Raw genomic sequence first — 20,645 nt, forward strand, 5'->3', positions numbered from 1 at the left:
CCGAACCCGTTCATCCTTATGCACCAAAAAATGTATAATTCTATAGAATTTTTTATTTTACTTGATACCCTTATTGTTATCCTACGTTACACTGAATTTTCTCAATCATTTTTTGAAATAATCATATTTTCAAAATTTCAAAGTCCTTTTAAAAAAATCCTGACGTCAGAGAGAAAAACTAGATGCGCAGTTTTACTGTAATTTACCCATGGTTTCGCGAATATATTGATTTTTTTTCTGTGTAAAATTTACTGTCGCACGGTGTTATATGAAAATGAATATGAAAAAGGTGAACAAAATTACTGAATAAATTAAGATGAAATGGTAAAAGAAGTATCACTTTTATCGAACCACCATTTTTTAGTCGATAAGTAATTTGTCGGAAAACTCATTCCCACACCGTTCTCACATTTACTGCGAAATGTCAAAGGTTCGAAGAAATGTCAAGCGCAAAAAGTTTGATGTGGAGCTGCTCGCCTGAAAAGCCTGTGAAGCCGGACGGACTTTGAAAGCCGGTGCGACTTCGAAGCCCTGTGCGAGCTTCAGCTTAACATCGTTGGTCACGAGTACGAATCGCGGTGGAGACAGTTTTGATGTTTAGATTTAATTAACTTAAATTGTTAAGTGCCGCTTAAATATTGAAGAGAAAATTATCAAATTTATTATAAAAATAAAATAAAAAAATAAATTAAAATTTAATTAAATACAATTTGTAAAAGAACAAAAAGAAACGAAAAAATATAAAAAAAATGAATAATAAAAGTTTTTTCACAAAAAACTTATTTTCGCAGATCTGTCCAAAAGGGGAACCAGTTTAAAACTATGTAGTTCAAAATTTCTGCAGAAGGGGGCAATTTCCAACTTCGTAGGGCGTCGCCATGTAAAAATAGCCAGTTGAAAGCATTGCGTTGGCATATATCGAGAACCAGTACCGCCTCTTAATGAGGCAGTTCTGCGCTAACGCGATTTACTACAGGCCAATACACTCACATACATACATATGTACAATGTACATGCTGACAATGCATATTTGATATTTTTTGAATGCGACATTTAGCATGCTGCATATCCTATTTAAGATTCAAAGCATGCGTCGATATGCCATTCTGTACGTGCCATTCCGGTTGGTTGCAATATTCAATTCCTTTGAATTGCTACGCTAAATTGAGAGAACGAAACAACATACATACATAAATAAATATAAATTTCAAAGGTAGGTATGTAATTATATATACATGCATACATGTATGTATGTACATATATAAATAAGCGAAAAACGGCGAAAGGTGTGAAATGCACCATTCAATATCGAAGAACCAAAATATTTGGTATCGCAAAGCGTTTGTGCTATGTGTGCTACCGATGTTGTTAAAATAAAGTGTGCTCTCATTTCGCCATTTATATGGAAGTATATACATACATATCGCACGTTTAATAATAAAACGAAGTATTTCAAAATTTCAATTTTATGGGTAAACGCAATCAAAGTTTTACCAATTCATATAGTTGGTATAAAAAAAGACAGATAAAAAGACACATATCTTCGCCATATTTGGGAAGTTTAACCATCTGTTAGGCTGAATGTATTCTACTTATCAAGCTTATGAATTGCATGATGTAATCTCCAAAACCGTACATTTTGAGTTACATCTCTATATTATTAAACGTGCGACATATATAAATATTCGCATATGTATGTATGTATTTGAAATCAGTCTAAATATTTTGCCCGTGCTTTTCTTTTTAACAATGAAAGACAAATCGATAAAGGCTGCAGTTGGGCGGAAATTACAGCAGCACCAACTGGAGCGGAAATGGGACTCTTTTTATTTTTATCAACGCATATATATGTAGTGATATACACACCACTTGTGTCGCGAAAGGTATGAATAAAAAATGGAGTAAGTGTTCATTTTAATAAATAAAAAGTGCTCTAGGGTTTCCCGTAAGGCTTTCTGCATGCTTCAACATTCATACTACTACTGAAGGTCGGCATCATTTTTAGGAGGTAGTCACGATAACGATTACGATTACAGCAACTATGACGATACCGATTAAGATAACAATTACGACTATAATCTTGATTGTAATTATGATTTTGATTATAATTATAGTTGTGATTATAATTATGATTATGATTGTGTTGCTGACTATGACGATGACTGCGGTTATGATTGTGATTGTGATTATTAATATGATTATGGTATTTATTATGAATATAGTTGTGATTGATTAAGTTTTTCATTATGACTATAATTATGACTAAGAGCGCAACTACATACAATTCAAATTACGATAACATGTAATTTTACCTTGAAGATTCTTCTTTTACACTGCTTATGGGTTTATCCGTTTATCGCTTAGGCGTTAAATGTGGACAAATTAGAGAGGTTCAGCCGCCATGTGAAAGAGTTAAATTTATTTCGAGAGGATTTTGTCTTCACAAAAACTTATGCTCTAGCTATCCCTAGATAGCTATGCTTATGCTCTACAAAATCCCAATGTCTTGTCAAGGCAGATTTTTGAACTAGGAGAATAAACTTCGTTCAGTCGTTGTTCACCCACACTAATGCGCTACGGCCACTTTGATAATACCTTTTTTATTTACTCATTTATCTGTTTATTGATTTGCCTTTACAGCCTATCTTTTTTGGCTCAAGATCACTTCGCTCGTGAACGTTTGAATTGAGTTTTTATTTACATGTATGTACTTAATATTAAACACCTCCAACTCCCCGTTTTATTTGCTCTGAATTCTGTCTAGCTTTACATGAATATACTGGTTCTTTACGGCTATCCACCACTTAAATATGTATGTAGTATTGCTGTGTTGGTGGCAGGCCATAGAATTAGAAAGATCACTACACTTTGGGAAGTGTCCTTACTAACGCTCCTCTTAAGTGGGTGGCTTCCCAGTTCAGCTGAAATCATTCTGCTGCAAATAAGCGCCATTGGGCATGAATTTATAGACTCCTTAATGCCAATTGTCTATCAAATCCATGTCGAGAAGGACTGGCAGATTATACTGCTTAAATTTAAGTAACCTCTCAACATTTCTAACGACTTCAAGAAGCGCCGCAGCAGTGGATCGTCCTCGTCAATATTCATACTGTGCCTAAAACATACACTCGCCGTGAAATATCCCCGGATTATGCATATACCATATATTGTACATACATTTAATTAATTTAACATAAAAAACATATTTTTAATTTAGCGCAGATTTTAAATTTTCAATACAAAAAATTTATTTTCTCTTTCTTTTTAGGAACCCTTGAACACAATATACTACATATACCGCTAAATAAATTCTACAGGAAAAGGTAAATATAGAAAATGTTACTAATACTCGTAACTTGTATTACAAACCAACTAAGCAAATTTATTAGGTGCTGCGAAAGTAGTAGTAATTTTTTCAATCAATATTCATACCTTTCCCGCTATGATCGGCTATTAAACGGACCAATATATATAGCAAACAAAAATCAATTAAGTAAAAAATTTAACCAATTATAAAAAAATTTTAATATTTTTGAAGAGGGCTGCCGCCTGTTCAAAAAATGTAACTCTATTTAATTAGGTTAAGCGAAAAGTTTGAGGTGCAGCTGCAACATTTGAAAGAATAAAATTAAACGGTATATAAAGCGGGCGGGCCGCAGTCAAAAGCTGGCAATTAGATTTAAAAAAAAAATAGTCAAACGCAAACAAGCCGCAGAAGACCGCATTAAAGTTATTTAACCCTTTATGTACTGCAGGCCTAAAATTAAAAACATACACAACCAATTGCAAACCTCTTGCTCCTTTGGAATGTAAAAATATAATAATATTTCCTAAAATATAATAAGGACGAAACTATTTTTTACATGCTAAGTTTTTCACAATTTTTTTATAAACATTTTTGTAATATTTGGGTTTTTGTAAAAGTATATTTCCTATGAAAAACTTTTTAAAAATTTTTCTTAGAAAAAAATTTATTCTCAATACTTTTCTCTAAACATTGCTTGATTTTCTAAAAAATATGTTTTCTAAAAATTTATATTTTTCAATGTATTTTATTCATAAAAGTGTATTATTAAATATAAAAAATATTTTTCTTAAAATTTTTTTATTCTAGTGTTGGGAAAAGTATTTATATCTAAAATTGTATGATAAAAGTGGCTAAAAAAGACAAAACAGAAAAATTTACGCATTTTTCTATGGGAAGCATGTATCCCTTCGTCCTGAAAGCAACAGAACCAAGAAAATCACCATAAATTTGGTCGGTAACATATTTATGTAAACATATAGTCAATGGAAGATATTAGAATAGACCACTTGCTTACGTATTTTTTAGCTTGAATTTATTTGTTACCTAATCAATTTATAAAGCTAACAAAACAAAAAAACGAATGGAAAATAATATCCTCAATTATTGATTATTCCTACAGGGAACAGATGAAAAATGGAATTCATAGACATTTTTTGTTCAGCAACTGTAATTGACTATGCATGTATTGACTACAACAGCTTTCCCCCAGAGATTATCGCAGTATTTGACAGCATTCATGTAAAGCAGAAATTTTACTTTGGCTTATAAAATTGATGTGACACAGCTACAGCAGATTTAACTACATACATATATATGTTTGTGCATCAAAGTTCACTTTTTAACTTTTGGAGACCTGAACGCGTCAAAGCAAAACTTGGCTTATAAATAAATATTGTATTACGTATTAGTTTATATAAGTAACTTGGCTTCACAAAAAGTCCACCGGCAGTTAAACAACAGCAAATTCTTCAAAGCATTGAATTAGACCAGCAAAAACTTTTTAACATAATTTTCATACACAAAGAATGGCAAAAGTTTGCGCGTCATAAAATATACTATTCGTACTAACACATTTTTTTCAAGGTACACGCGCATATGTATGTGTGAGTACTTGCATACATGTATGTATGTATTTAATAGCAAAGTTATTTCATAAAAGTGTCGTTGTGCTTTATTGCTTCTATTGCTTTCTTGCTTAAATTTATTCATGAATGCTCATTCTTTTTATTACATTTCGTCGTTACCCCTTATTTTGTGCTTTTCACTTTTGTGAATTTACCTTTTTTCACGTATTTTATCGCAACATTTTTCGTTACTAACCTTTTATCACTGTTCATCTTCAGCTCAGCAGCTTCAGCTAATTTGATGATTTTCTTTATTGGCAAAGTTTTTACGAATTTCTTACACTTTCATTTATTCTTATTGTGTTGTGTTTGGTTTAATTTTTATTTCTACGCTTTTTGTGCATTGATTGGCTTTTACAAAAGCCATCAAGCGATTTAATAACACATGATTGGGTAATATGAATGTCAGGTGTGCCTGGAATAGATGCTTTTATCGGCGTGTGTTTTTTATTGGTTGAGCGTAATTCAAGTGGACATCTAAATCGCCTACGCAGGCAGGTAGCCGCAATTACGCTGTGATTGTGTTTACGTAGGGACCGCTTTGGAGCATTTGGAAAGTTAAGTGAAGTGTGCTTAAATGTATAAAATACGATAAATATGTATGTATGTCTCAAATTTTTTATAACCAATTTTATATAATTTCCATCAATATATGAGTGTAGGTGACATGCATGTGTTTAGGGGCGTTACATTTTTAAAGAAAGAAAATTTAAATTAAAAAAGGAAATAAAAAAGGAAATAAAAATTAACTTAAAAAAAAGCTGCTGTCTGAGGATTCGAACCTAGGGTCTCTCAATTGGCACGCCAGTGTTTTGTTCACTCGGCCATTGCCACTGTTGGAGCGGCGCGATCGAAATGTTATACATACATACTTACTTACGTGTTTGTCTCCAATTTGAGTACTTTCGGTCAAAAGAGCTTTTCACCATGAAAGTTGCTAAGAGAGTTTTTTAGTAATACTTCGGTGTCAGAATAAATCAAACTCTTTCAAATTATCTTGTCTACAGAATTTAAATTGTCTGGCGAAAGACTTTCAACTACCTGAGCTGGAATTGCCTGTATATATTGCAAAATGGGTGTCAAACAAAATATGTTTGAGAAAGATTTGAAATTTAAATATTTTTATTTCAGCACTCAGCTATCTAAATAGTAAAAACTAAAAATTTTGAAATCATATGGAATGTTAAAAGGTCGGTACCAAATGAAAAGAGTCTGAAAAAGCTTTACTTGCAATCTTCTTGAAAGGTTGCCATCTTTCCAAAAGCTGGATATTAAAAATATTTTAATGGGGTGCCTGTCAGTTGTGATTGGCAATTATAACTTAAAGTGTACATAAAGATATCATTGCCTGCATGCATAATGCATATACATATACATACACATATGCATGCCCGTAGAGCCACCATACAAATACATATTTTCAGGTACAAAAGTTTGTATGATTCATGAAGCCTTCTTCTAGCACAACGTCAAATTTTATAAACAACAACCACGCCAGTCGCTCACAGCCAAATTTACAGTTGTTGCGTAAACTAATTTCACGTACCACTGGAATTGCCAGCACGGTTGCCACTTCAACAAAATTTTGTGTACCACAATATCCAAGTAAAAAGGGTTCGCTTTCAGCGCGTCGAATACCATAGAGATATAGAGGTTTGGTTCAATATGCAGAAACTTTTTTTTGTAAAGCTATGTTATTTATAAAACTATAGTTCATTCCACAATATAATATGTATTAAAAAAAATTATTCAGAATTTCTTTACAATTTTTGAGTTTGCAGTTTTGTAGCCCGTTCAAGTCAAGTAAAATAATATAAAAGTTTCAAATCGCTAAAAATTACCGTTGATTTTTTAGAATTTTTTTGTGGAGGGTGTTGCTCGTTTCCTTCCAAATATAAATATATTTTGATTATGCGTTATTGAAGGACTTGAAACTAGCACATTGTTTTATTAAAACTGAACGGGCTACAAAACTGCATACTCAAAAATTTTCTAGAAGTTCTGAATAAAAATGCTAATATTTTGATAAATGTTTTTTTTATTTTTATGGTCTTTATATAAAGTATGAAACTTTGATTTACATGGTTTATATCATAGAATGAACTATATTTTCATAAATGAAAAAAAATTATGAAAATAATTGTGAATATTATATTTTAACAAGGTGTACGCTAACATTTGGCACGGACTGTACATACATTTTACATATGTATTCACAGCGAAAATTTAGAGATCAGCAGCCGGAAAAGGTCAAAACATGTAAAAAAAAAACCCAAAGGCCAAAACGTAGAAAAAAGGTCCATATTTGGTACAATTATAGCAAAGTGGCAACCGTGATTGCCAGCATCTTCTCTCATGACCTCAGTAGCATTGGTTAGTCAAATAAGACTAGCAGTAAATAGATATGTAAATACCTGCATGGGTATGCTTGTTTGCTAATGCAATCAACCTTGTTCGAATATGTATGCGATTTCGCTTAGCCCGCCAGCGATTTCGGTTTTGCCAATTGCATTGATGAAATAACTTGAGTATGGTGTGCCAGCGTATTGTGTGCATTTTGGCAGCTTTTGCGGTAGACACTGTGTTGAATTACAGCCCGCAGAAAACATTTTGATTTGCAAATAGAAACAAATTCGCTGCATTAACAAGGCCGACCGTTGCACAGTGTTTCGACTAAATGGAGGCAGGTGGAAATAATAGCTAACCTGCACCGATTTCGCTCAAACTTGAAATGTGCTCTAATTTAACTTAAAAAAATGGAATTATGAAATTTGGTAAGGATGAGATAATTGCTACGCCTACCACTCTTGAGGGCGAAAATATTAAATTTCATCCGATTTCGATAAAAACACCTTTAAAGGTTTCAAGTACTCAGCGGGCGGTCCGAGGCGCAGCAGAAAATTCAATGGCACAGCTGTAGAATGCAGTCGATAATGTTTTTTCCAAAATTCTAGAGATCTGTTACCCCATACGTATTTTCAGTGGACATTCTTCTTCTTCTTATTTGGCGCTGTAACCGCCCAAACAATTTTGGCAGAGCTCAACAATGCACACCAGTCGTTTCTCTTCTGTGCCAACTGTCACCAATTGGAAATGGCAAGTGAAGCCAAGTATTTCTCCACTTGGCTTGTCCATCGCAGCGGGGGTCTTGCTCTTCCTACGCTACCACCAGCGGGTTCCAAATTGAATGCTTTCAGTTCATACGTCAATATTGTCTTTATCATCTGAGTAAACTTAGCCTTCGAACAGTACTACATTTTATTTTACTTTTTATGTTGAAAGCTAAAAAAACACCAAATATACTAATCTGATAAAATTTCCTCAAACAAATAAAAAATATTAAAAAAAAAAATCAAAACCTTCGCCGTTAATTTTCCTTCCAGTATATTGGTTTGCTAAATAATTTAAAATATTTTCTTGTTGTTGAATTATACCTAAATTAATTTTCTAAATGCAACACTTGCAAAATTTTATGAGAGAAAAGTAACTTGGGCGTTTGCCACATATGCCTCAGTGGCATACAAAAACTTTTAAATGAGTTTACCATGCTGCACAAAGTTGCTACATTTGGCACCACAGCAAACAAAAACCAAAAGTATGAGCACATGCGCTATATTATGCATATGACTGGGGTGTACATATTTTAAGAATTGATGTATTAGGTTGGTCTTGGTTTGCAAATTAGTTTTTTTTTTAACTTAATTCCTAATATTATAAATTTCGATAAAATTTTTTGGTTTCTTTTCACTATTTTCTGAACGCTGAAGGTAGTAAAACAAATTATAGATAAAAGAATTATTTAAAATAATTTAAAAATATATATAATTTTTTGTATATCGTAAAAAAAGCAAGGGCCATTCCTTTGTGACTTGTGGGAAATTTTAATCAAGAATGTTTTCAATTATGAATTTCAGCTATATAGATATATATGTCCGGCAGTGTACGACAGCAAAAGATATTGTTTAACATAGATAAAAAACTATTTTATATATAAAAAAAATACCAAGCGATTTCTTAGTTCCATGTAACTATCATTTAAATGAATGTGACTGGTGAGACACTGAAAATAATTCTATTTTATCCTTGTGCACTTAAAGATGAATTTTAGCCAAAAAACACAATATTTTCAGCAAACATCTTTTTGTGTTGTAAGTTATGAACAAAACGCTTTCGTTTTCAATAAAAACTAGGTTGATGTTATATTCATAGAAATTTTAAAAAATGTTTGGAGTTGGAACTGGTGGGACAGGTGTTTGTAATTGTTGTAAAGTAATTATGTATGAAGTAAAAGTTTTTCCATAGACAACAATCATGCAATGTTTGTTTAGGCAGCTGCACAGAGCTTACTCGCTTCTTTACTGCATGGAGCCTAACACTCCCCCCCCCCAAAGAAATCAACGGCGACCCTCTTCACCACCTGGACGAAGGGGGTCAGGCTTCAATGAGGCATTCACGTCGATGACACACCAATTACAATGGTCAACAACACCAAAATTATCAAAATTATAGGCTTACCTTTAAAAGACTGCTTTCCTTCTGCGGACACACAACCGCAGTTGTCAACAAAGTACAGAGACGGTCCAGACATACATACATTGATCAAACACTGGACCCGACGACGTATCGGCGTGGGACCAACGGTATTCATAGGGAGTCGGTCGCCATCCACCATGCCTTCCGACCTACGAATACCATGATTTCAGCCCAATCACCACCTATAGTAGGCACAGAGCCTCAACTACCAAGAATGACTCGTTTTACTCTGGCCCAGTTCGATCCCGATATTGCAGCCGTCTCAACAGCTACCTATCCAAACTTGGCCCCAATACCCCCAATTAGTGTCCGGCATGTGGAGACCACCACTTTACAAGTCAGCTCAATTCCACTCAACTAACACTCCTCTCCATTTGGTCCGACCCCGATGAAATGGCCCGTTTCTTAGGTCTACCGTTAGTTGAGCTTGATGACAGCGATTGATTGACAAACTGAAATAAGCAGGGCTTAGTATCGCCCCTACAACAACAACAATAACAAGAGAAGTTGGGAATCGGCTTCTGTCTCTTCTCTTTAAATTAGGTAGATATTTTTTATTTAGTAAAAGGGCGAAATTCTGATTGAAGCATATCCCATCTTATATACCCACTTTTACCAATGGCCACAACACCAAATTTGAATGAACAAATGGCTCAACATGCAAAACATAATATTTGGAGCTTTCTGTTCTTACAGTTCAAAAAGGCTTAATCACTCGTAATTTAAAATTGACGGTAAGTCCCACAAAGGTACATATTTAGGAATCTTATGGTGATTTCGTTGCTTTCAAAAAATATTGTCCTTCCACAGCGCCAAATGTGTTTGATTTTCCACTCAACCCTGTAGAAGGCCATGCAGACTGATTGAGCTTTGCAAATATTTACTCTTTTCTCGACTTAAGCCACATCAGTCGGAATGTGCGGAGGAATGTTTGCATGCTTCACATATGTACGTATGTATGTACTTGCGAAATTATGGTGGCACTCCTACACTCAAATGCATAAACAGTTACATCAACATTAATAATAAGTTTGCCGCCAATAACAAAACAACGCTAGAGCGTCAACTTCCAGTTGCTTCAGCTGAAAGACAAATTCAATGCCAACTGAACTTACTAAGCTGCTAGCTAATGAGTTTCGAAGGCAGTAAGCTGCCGGTACTTTACTTCACTTGGGGGAAATGCACCACAAACTTTCTGTTCTCTCTTCTTCTTAATCTTGTTTGTATCAAAGAAGTTTGTTAAACTTTAGACTTTCATTCAAATGAGAAAACTTTTTTCATTGCATTCGTTTTGTTCAATTTATTTCATTATTTTATTTTGTAACAAAAATTGCATTTGTCACTATTTATTTTACTAAATGCTGCAATGCCAGTATTATATATTTGATATTTTCAATCAAAAATTTTTTGAAAATAAGTTATAAATGCAATTAATTGTGAACCTCCTCATTTAATGAAGTCGGCTAGAAATATTGATCTTCCGATTTTTTTAAAGTCGCAGTAGAATCCTCTCGCATTATATTTTCGATTTTCACATAAAGTTATAATTTTTGATTTCCGTACTTCAATCCAAAATTTAAGTCATTTAAGTACATTATATCTTTTGCTCTTGATCCGAATGAAATTCATATATAGTCACATGCGATATTTTATATTTTCGGTAAAACTACTAACAGTGTCTATTACGTAATTGTGTATAAATAGAATTTTCCAGACGAATTAAGCTGTAATTAAAATCCAAGTAGAAAACTTTATCACTTTGCTTTTAATTGCGGTGGTTACTCCAACTTTGCCAAAATCAATTTTTTCTCTTCAAGTTGTAGGGATGATTTTTCCAGCGATTGTAGTCGAAAGTTCAAGCTTTATTTTAAGTTTGGCCGTTTTGTTTCTTCACTAGGGCTAAACAAACATTGCAAAAACGCGATTAATTCACGCTTTGGCTACGTTTTTTCTCAAATTCTCTAGCTGATAAAATTTTTAGATTTTCGGATTCGGAATCAGCGTGAAAAATGCTATGTTATCAGTCATTTTGTGAAATTGCAAACATGAAATATTAAACCATTGTGAAATTTTCGCTTTCGTATTTATGTTTGTTCATATACATACATTAGGGTGGGTAATTTTTTTTTTTTACTATGCGCGTATAGCATAGTGGGATTCTAGGTGTAATTCTAACAAAATTTTCCAAAGAAACCATGTGTCTAAAATCAATTTGGAGTTTGCCAAATTTCAGAAATAAGTTTCGAAAAAAATGTGAAAATTTTCACTGTTGCGCCCTCTGTTGGTCAATTTAGGAAAAACATAAATGCATAAATAAATTCCTCATATCAAGGAAATCCTTATAGCGTTTTTCATGCCAAATTTTAAGCACTTGTGTACAACACTACTACAAAATGTTAAGTAAATGATTTTAGCAATTTGGTAAACTCAAAATTGATTTTAGTCCCATGGTTTCTTCTGGTCGCAGTAATGCAGGTCATAATAAAAGCATAGGAAGAGCTACAACAGCGAGAAATAATTTTTTAAAAACGAAATATTCTGTATTATTATTTTCAATACAAAAAATTTAAATTACTTCAAGTTTTTTTTTTGTTTTTCTATATTGAAAATTAAGTTTAATACTTTTAACCAGTTATTAATTTCTGAGTGGGAGCAGTTTCCTTTTCAAAAATGCCCTCTCTCCCAATCATTCAGCCGTAACGAAATATGTAGCTATTTTATTTACAATAATTTTTCGCTTGTATGTGCGCAAATACATACATACATATGTGTGCATGTCGCAGCATAACTTTCATTCTAAACACAATTGCGCTCTCAATAAATCTCAATAACTATAAATATCAATAGTCGTTGACAACTTAAACAAAGCTAAGTAAGCATTGTTAGACGTTTGGAAGTGGGCAATGCGTGGCTGCGACACAATACGAATGCCAATTTCAATTCAATAGCCAATTGTTGCACATCAGTTTATACGAAGGAAGATCTCCTTAGCTGCCAGAAGACTCTCCTTCCATTTGTTATGATTGTTAAATTACTTGATTTTGTTTTTGATTCATTCACTGATTTATAACTGACAGCTTGAATAATATTGATTGTTGTTCACAACAATAGCAGGCGGCATAGCCAATAGTTTAGCAGTTGGTTTTGCAAAAATAAAAGTATTGGGCAAGACTGCTTATGTAGGTTCGGCATGGCGTATGAGTAATAATTTCTGCGAAATTATTCTAGCTAGTACCTAGATAGATACATAGATAGACATGTACAACATGGGACGCGACAAGGTATGTGCGACAGTTTTTTTATATCGAAGAAAATAACCAGCACCTGTAAAAAAAATTGCCAAAAATCAACGGTAAGTCTTAGATACTTCATAGTTGCTTTTTTTATAACTTAATGGGCTGCAAAGCCGCATACGTAATTTTTTTTTTAAAGATTCTAAATAAGATGTTTGAAAATTTGGTGAGACTTTGCAGAATTTTCATAATTTTTACATAAAGTCCGAAATTTGGACTTATATAGATTTTGTTAGGCAATGAGCCATACTTTCACAAAAAAAAATAATGAACATTAAATAAGCAAAATAAAAATAGTCAAAACTTGCTAAAATATCGCGTCCCAGTATATATTTTAGTCACTGCACAAATACTGAAATTGACCTTATTTGTGTAATTTGTAGGGCATAATGCAACAAGTATACTCACAACGTAATAATAAATTGCTACAATTAATCTGTCTACGCCATGTCGAGTATTTTGGCTTGTGAGTTTAGTTAGTTGGACTGCTAACTGAGCAAACTTTTTTTAACTCAATCAAATTTGCGATGAGAAAAGAGAGTATGATTGACGATGGATAAAAGAGCTGATTAAAAAATTACTGGCATCTCAATTTGGAATCTTCTAATTGCCATTTATTGACTTTTAGCTCATTTTTTCGAGTCGTTCCGGGCTGTTGATGAGTCATTTTCTATTAGTTTTATATTAATAACTGGATTCCAAATGATTTATACTTACATACTATGTGCCTCTCAGCGTATGTATGTGTATTTCATACCAAGCGCTTTAGAGCATAAATATTTTCTCACATTAACTGATTTTCTGCTCCATCCTCTTTCGTCGTCAATTGACATGACTTTAAATTACCTTCAAGACTGTGGCCAAGACCTGAATAACTGGAAAGAAAGCGGATCCCTTTATGCACTATCGGCACACGATAAATTCAGTACACAGCAACAAAAAAATTGCGTATACATTCACAGTCCCCATTTACCTGGAACCTCTTATTGCATACCATCATGACTTTGACTATCGAAATATTGATCAAATGGCTTCACTTCGAAGACCTAATTATCTGGCTATATGACTTTTACATACCCGGGCGGTAAATATATGTAAGGGCTCATAGAGTGAGAGAGACTCTGCGGAAAACCCAAGATCGCTATGCCAAGCGCTCAGCCATACAGACACATTATTCTCAAGCCCTAGATAAAGTTATCAGATGCGAGGATATAGGTGCGCTCTACCTCTATGTAGGACCTAGGCTTGGTCCTAGCAGTATCTAAAGCTAGGATTTTTTTTTTCACAGCGACCGCACCTTGGCAAACCAGTGAGTGCATTTCTGCTATGAAGAAGCTTTTCATAAAATCATTTGCCACCCGAAGGAGGCATAAAATTTTAGTTTTCTCCATTTGTGTTATAACATTAGGATGCATAGTACAAATTGGTGGAGAAGCTGCGCAAACATGTAAAAACCAAATATTAATTTATTTATTTACTTAAAATAAATAGAAAAATAACAGGCACAGTAAACGGGTTTTCACCCTCAGGGTAAACATGTTAGAATCGACCTGCCACAATTTAATTCAAAAATTTGCATGCGCTCTTTAGGCGCCAGTTTGGTTACTATCTAAATACTTAATGGCACGTAGAAGACTTATTTTGAATCTACGCATTTACTATTTTCAGCAATTCTACCCATGTTCTAACTGGGATCGAGAACACGTTCAAACGTTAAATACAATCTGGCTCAATTGATTTAGTACTTTCTTTGCATGAGTGTTGTTAGCCCACGAGCTCACCGCAGCGCCGCCTACGCCAACACTGCGTATACGTGACTTTTTAGTACCAGTCCAAGTGAGCGCGTGACAAATACAAACGTGCGACGCAAACAAGCATCACGGCAAGCAAATGCCTTTTATGTAATACAAAATAACCGCTACTGGAGGCCAAAATTTTATTGAAAAAAAAACTCAGCTGATTTCCTTTTAATAAATTGAGAAAAAAAATCGGTCTGTCTGCCGTGAAGTTAAAAAGCCTGTCAAAATTTGACATGGCTCAACTTGTAGTCAAACGTTTGGCTCAGGTAATATTTTTTACTTGTTGGCATGTTTCGACATGCTTTGTTGTTGTTCAAACAATTTTGACAGCCAATAAAAAGGAAAATGTCAAGCACACATGCACAACAATACTTTTACACGTACATACATTGCTAGCACATATCTATGTACGCGTGTTTGGCTGGTGTCACACATGCAGTTCTTTGTGTGCGTATGCTCGCTCCATATTACGGCGGCTGGCTTTTCATCACCGTCACATCGTCAACAGCAGCTAGACCTGCTGTCGGTTAGCCAACTTGTTTGTTGGAAGTTATGCTTACGATAGGGCTGCCAGACGTCCTGGTTTTCCAGGATTCGTCCAGGTTTTAGAAAAATAACCTGGTGTCCTGGTCCACACCAATCTATTATTATATCCAAAACATACAACTTTAGTCTCATGAAGTACAGGTTTCAAGCATCTAAAAAATCACGTGGATTTTTAATTTTTTTGCTGAAAGATTTTTGCACTTTTGCCCATATCAGCATGCATTTCTTATGAAATAAAATGCGGGAGGCCGGTCGTAAAAAATCAAAGCCAGTTTTTGTAAGTTTCACTTGTTCTATAAAAAAAAAAAAAATAAAAAAAACGAAAATGTAGTCAACAAAAAAATTATCAAAAATCAACGCAAATACTTAGCCACTTTCAACTTGTTGCACTTTATTGAGGTAAAATTTAATGGTATATAAATCTGCAAACTTGGAATTTTTTTTAATTCTTCTACTATTTTTCTACAGAGTTTGAAATTTAGACTTATATGGTTTTTGTTAGATAATGAGCTGGATTTTTATAAAAACAAAAATAATAATAAACATTAAATAAGGAAAAGAAAAATTGTCAAAACTTGTGAAAATGTCGATTCCTTATTTTTTTTTCACATGACTGTATGATTAAAAAAATTCAAATTTTGAGCATTTCATACAACCACATCATGCCACATGGATTATGCCACAAAACTACATTGCTTATAATATCAGAAATTACTTCAAAATAATGCAAGGTCAGAACCACAGAAAATGTGTTTATAAGAACATTTTCTTTTGTCTCTTCGTTTTTCATTTTGAGGATTAGTGTCCTGGTCGCTGGGTTCAGGTTTATGGCAGCCCTAGCGTACGCTGATATTGATGACCCAAATTTTTGATTGCTTCTCTCGCATGACTGCGTGGGGTTAAGGACATTGAAAATGTGTTGGTGGCAGTAAAATATTTAAGTGGCTGCCACGAAGAAAAGTCGCTTAATGTGTGAAATTTTATGATTTTTTTTTTTTGTTTGACAAAATCTGACACTTTATTAAACTTAATGAGAAATAAAAATTCAATACAAAAAACACTCCTATACCTTTACATATTCTCTGTAAACATACTGAATATTAACATACATACATACGAGTACCCATGTAACGAATGTAATAAAATTTCCACTTGTTGTTAAATTACATGAAGTACAAAATTATTAATGGAACCAATCAAGCAAAAGCAATCAACATCGACGGCCTCAAGGCGTACACCTCATCCGCCTACAAACTGCTTTTCAACCAATTGAATGCCAAATTGAGTATTTGTGTTTTGCCGCAAAACACAAAACACACCCTCAATGCAATCAAGCGTCAATTTTGCCAATCGCTCAATTTTGCAATCATAATTTTCAGTTTTATTATACGACAATACACTTCCAAACGATGGCATGTCTCATTTTATTTTATTTATTTTTGTTTTTTGGTAAGTGCGCACCCAATCGGACATATTTGAATGATTAATGCTGTGTTTTTGAAATCAAAAAAAAAATATCATCGGCATGGATTTTCACTGGTTCAAACATAAATTCTTAAACAATTTAAAGGATTATTAATCAGAAGTTGCTATAATTTGGATTTCCGCAATCTATAACCCAGTTGGAATTTTTACATTCACTAGGAGCAAGATCGGGCCTTAGTAGTTTATGAAAATGAAACCTCAAGACAAAATTTCCTCCACCAAAGTGAGAGTAAAATGGTTGCTATTTCTGCTTCCAATGTCCTATTGGGTGCATATGAATGGTTTAATTGCACACAAACCTTGTAAGTGCCTCGGGGGAACATAGAAAACATTATAGTGTGGATACCACAAATAGCGACAATTTTTAACAAAAACAGAACTGCGAATGCCTGCACAAAATTAGTTAGATTATGATATAAATTATTTAAAGTTCTACATAAATGTAAAAGAAAAAATTTTGCAAATTATTTTTAAAAGAATGGGATGTCGAATTAAAGCGCTTGGCCTGTAGATGTGCAAACTGGTTTTATTTTTTGGAAAAGGGTTGCCACCTGCTGAACAATTGAATACAAATTATTTACAAATCAATGCCATCATATCCGCACAGTTCGTTCGATTTTCCAAAATGAGGTGTCAAATTGAAAGGCTTGGGCTATATGTGCAAAAAGGATTTACTTTTTTGAAAAGAGTTGCCACCATTTAAAAAATTATATTCAAATTATTAAAAAGAAAATAAATCAATTCTTACAAAATGTTTAAAAAATCATATTAGCTAAGAAAAATATATATGACCATATAGGTACCAAACGTAAGGGGTTTCAGAAAGTAGTAGTTTGTAAATATTTTGAAGAAGGTTTCCACCTGCTTGAAATGTCGAATTTATTTTATTTATACACAAGTTATATGAAACATCAAAATATGGATGTTAAACGAAGGAGTGTTAAAAAATCTTAAGAATATTTTTGAGGTGTTGGAAGAGGGCTGCCACCTATTTTAAAATATATGAAATATAAAAATACCGTAGTCAAGCAAGAGAATGTTAAGAAATCTTTAGTTTGACCATTTGGAATGTTTGAAAGGCCCTATATCTAGATGTGTAGTAAAGTTTTTACTTTTTTAATTAAGAACTTTTTTCATCGGTATAGGGTGATTTGAAATTTGATGAAATTAAAAACATGCACTATGCCAGACTGCCCTTCACTGGCACTCGGATTTCTTATAACTCTGACTAACATTTGAAATATTTTTTCGATATAGAGTTTTGGGCTTTCAACGCCACGCGGGCTCACTAGTATATTACTTAAAACTTTAAGTGTCCTTTATATTACTGCATTTTAGCATTTTAAGATGCATAAACTCTTTACATTTATCTGCTGTAGCTCAAAATGTCAGCGAGTTATCTGAAGATATCATCAACTTTTTCAAGAAGCCTTTATTAGGGTGGGCTTCATAATTTGTAAGCTTAGATCTGATAAAAAAATTCCTCAGAATTCCTAAGAGTCATACTTACCTTGATTTCAAAGAAAGAATTTGGCACCGATATTTCCAAGCTGCTAAATATTTTCATGAAGTTAAATCTCATCTATCATTTACTACCAATACGATACTAAGGACCAATTTCTCAGTGCAAGGTTAAATCCAACTGCCATTTAAAATTAGTTGAACGTTCGACCTAGCTTCTTCAAACTAAGATCAGCAAATCAAGTGTCAGCCAGCTGTTAAATATGGACGCAGTTTACGTAATTAAGTTTAAATTTTCACTGAAAAACTGACCCTAACCAAGAGTAAAAAAAAAAATATTAAAAGGTTTAAATCCAAATGTGACTTATTTTTACTGAAATCCATTTTCTATAAATCCATACTTTACAATTATGCACACGTAAATATACATTTATTTTACATTCATTGATTTCAGCGGTGTATAGCAAAAAATACTATTGATTGGAAAAAATGTTACGGAAAATCATAAAGAATATCACGCAAACACTTGTTATTATGTCGCAAAAAAAATTCAAGTGTGCCTTTTCTTCTTTACGGTAGACTCATCATGCATACATACATACATACACACATATGCACACCATACTTTTAGAGCAGTCTGAATAGTAGAGAAATTTGGAAAGAAAATTATTTCCGAATTTTTAAGCAATCGTGCAGACATTTCTTTACGAATTCGTTTCAACCCTTCATACGGATTTCATTCTAAGTTCGTAAAGAAATCGTTACAGAATTCGAAATACATTTCGGATGATCTTAAAGATTTTTGCATCTGTGGTTGAACAGAAATGTCATGCAGCCCTAAATAATATTAGTACAGTCTTCAAGGTCAGCCTAGAATGGGCGCTGGGATATAGAGATATTGCAGTCAATTGCAGGGCCAATAAGCTTGCCAGGAAAGGTACGATCCTTCCTCTGTGGGATAACAGAGGTAGAATTGGGATACCCATGGCTACATGCAAATTAACGATTAGAAATAGCGTTATATAAGAGGCCAATGAGTCATGCTTATATGAGGGCACTTGTAGAATACCTAGGCTACTATGGTTGCAAATTTAAAGGAAAGAACAGAAGAACTGCTCAGCATCCTAAGGGAGGATATTTCGAAGTTCATGGCCTGTGTAACCGGTCATTGGCTATATGGCAGGAACTCTTCGAGATTAAGAGTTTTTTCCCATGCATTTTTTTAGGAATTGCAGAAATGATGAAGAGGAAGTAACAGTCGGGCACTTCTTCTGCAGTTGCCCAGTTGGTTCCATTGAATATTGTCAATGAGGTTCCTGTATTTCACAATGGTATTATAATGAATCGACAGGGTATAAGAGAGTTAGTCTCCTGGACTGACTGCCACATTAACCTAATCTAATTTAGCGTTTGGCAGAGCTTCTCCTCCAATTTGTGGCATACGCCATAATTTTGTCACACAAAGGGGTTCGTCGGAACCGGCCTTGAACCCAGGCACTACGGAATGGTAGTGCACACTGCTCAACACTACACCACAGCGGCTTACCACACTACTTACCTTAACTAGATGGAATATGAGGCGAACTGGTCGAGCTCAGCAGGAAGAATAGAGATCACTGCCCTCATTCCTGAAATATGAGCTAAGAGAACCAGCATTTCAGCATTTTATGTTTACAAATTTATCAAATTACGGTGTTCCAATCACTCCATGTAGTTTTGCTCACCCAAACTAGTAAACTGTAATATTTACCTTTTGGTTGCAAATTTTAATGAAAGAAAATGCCTTTTGACTCTGAATTTATTCGGAAGCTGCATCGCATTGCAGCCAGAATATTAATTTTATGAAAAACGTTTTTTTTTGGTTAAATTTTAATATGCAAGCATTCGCTGCTGCATGTGCACTTTGGCTCAGTATACATATTTGATGATACGCATATAACTAGAATGTATGTGCCATAAATTCAACGTCAATTTTAATCAGCATCAGAAATGCAGCTTGCGTCAGCTTGTGCCACATTACGGCGCTCACACGTTTTTACTGCTCGCTCGTTAGTCGCTTAGTCGTTGCATTTTAAATCGGATAAGGAAATTGAAAAATCTTTTTACTTTCTGCTATTAGACTATAAATTTCTTAGTTTCCTGTGGCGTAGTAGAAACAGTTGCTTCAACTTTGCTTCTACCTACGTAAGTTTTAGTACAGTAAATCAAATTTGTATTTATGGATGATGTGCTCTGCAAAAATACTTACCGTCTTTCGATAAGATTTGTTAGCAACATCCAGTTACTGGGCAGAATACATACTTTTTCAAGGATACACATGTTGTAGAATCATTTAAAATGGCTTTCTGGATTTTCTCTATCATTTCGGCAAAAATTCTTGAGAAATTAATTAAATATGCATATGAATTGAGGATATTTTTATTGGCATTCCGCATATCATAGAACTATGGAGATGTACTGTTATTGGGCAGAGTCTTATCAAAATCGATTCCGAATAAGTATTTTTCCCCATTTATGCTTAGAAGATTCGAGTGACTTTAATCACCCAACAGCTATAAACTTACGGGTGTAATCATGCTGATTCTGAATACTGCGA

General features: G+C 33.8%; 1 long non-coding RNA gene across 1 annotated transcript in view; it reads left to right on the top strand.

Annotated features, from left to right (window-relative positions):
• Positions 1-20,645, top strand: part of LOC118742895 — a 91,671-nt gene that overhangs the window by 20,730 nt on the left and 50,296 nt on the right. Inside the window, exon 2 of the long non-coding RNA XR_004993404.1 lies at positions 3,269-3,323. This is a non-coding gene — a long non-coding RNA (uncharacterized LOC118742895). The remainder of the gene's footprint in view (positions 1-3,268; positions 3,324-20,645) is intronic.

Source organism: Rhagoletis pomonella, unplaced genomic scaffold, assembly GCF_013731165.1.
Source record: "Rhagoletis pomonella isolate Grant_MI unplaced genomic scaffold, Rhpom_1.0 Rhpom_scaffold_00007, whole genome shotgun sequence".
In the NCBI taxonomy this organism is placed as follows: domain Eukaryota; kingdom Metazoa; phylum Arthropoda; class Insecta; order Diptera; family Tephritidae; genus Rhagoletis; species Rhagoletis pomonella.